Here is a 1397-nt window from a genome sequence, read left to right on the forward strand (position 1 = left end):
ATTTTTGACTGTGTAACTTTACAAACGGCAGCCCATAAGTCCCCTTCAAAGTGTGGTCCTGTTTATGAACATGTAATCTCCTGTTGCTCCCAGGAGCTCCGGTTCCTTTACCCCACCTGTCCAACAGCGGGTCGTAAAAGTACCTCTACAAGCTAAATAAACAAATTACAAAAATAAGCATTCACATCTGTGTTTTTACACACAACATTCCCATCCACAAGCCATGAATTCAGTTGAAGTATATAAACACACATCAAAAATATATCACACAATTAGATGAACCATAATATTTTAAATCACAATTTAACTTACATTATACACAGACTGCAAGTATTTGCACTGCCATACTAGCTCAACAGAGATTTTTTTAAAATAGATAATCTACTTGAAGATGTTGAACAGAAAATCATTAAAGCTAAAAAAAATACCTTTCAATTTGCTAATCAGTTTCCTCTGAAATATGTCTTTGTCCTTCGCAGAAGCAATGAAATGTACTGTAAGGCTTACTTTTCAGGACAAACTCTTCTGGACCTCATTTTTCTGAGAAAAATAAAAATTAATTAAACATGATACGCCGTCTTGACCCAAAAACACTTGATTTGCAACAAAACAAAAATAAAAAACCTCCAAAAAAAAACCTGCAAAACAACCTATAAACCAGCGTGTTAATTTGAGGTACTTCATAAAAAGACACGTTTATCATTATTTTCGCAGCTTAGCAATAGACTAAATAAAATCACACAAGAAAATTTTGTTACAATGTATAATTTACCTGTTGTTTAAGGCTCAAAAAGAGAAATCTCGAGGTCAGGCTTTTGTCCTCCAAAATGTTGCAACATGTTCAGCAAGTCTAAAACTTCATCAAAAATCTGTTGTGAAAAAATCAAGAAATTCTAGGTTGTTTTTTGTCCTTCTGAAATTACAAAGTGATCAAACTGTGTCCTGTAGGAGGAGCCATTATATACAGTCCTGACCAGCCGTCTATAATATATAATATAATAATGCAGAAATATAGCAGTGGGGCGCTTGAAGAGGGAAAGGCTTTGCTACAAGGTTAAAAGCAGAGAGAAAGTAAGAGACAACTAGAATAACCCCAAAACACTTTGAAAAGGTTTTTATAAGGTTTTATATGTTTTATAGATGTCTTTATGTTCCAAATAAAGTTAGATTCAGTACGGGAACAGTCATGGTTAAACAGAACAAAAATAACTTGCAAAAGATTCCAGCACGCCCAAGGTTCCAGTCAAGATCACAAAACAGTTATGACTAACTTAACAAAAATGTCTCTCCTTGGTCTAGCTGAATACGTGTCTACAGCAACCAGTTCACGTGACCAGCAACAAGTGTCTGAGTGGTTTTTTATTATGGTACGATGTGAATACTATACGATCATTGGT

The sequence above is a fragment of the Austrofundulus limnaeus genome, unplaced genomic scaffold, assembly GCF_001266775.1.
Source record: "Austrofundulus limnaeus strain Quisiro unplaced genomic scaffold, Austrofundulus_limnaeus-1.0 Scaffold26, whole genome shotgun sequence".
Taxonomy (NCBI): domain Eukaryota; kingdom Metazoa; phylum Chordata; class Actinopteri; order Cyprinodontiformes; family Rivulidae; genus Austrofundulus; species Austrofundulus limnaeus.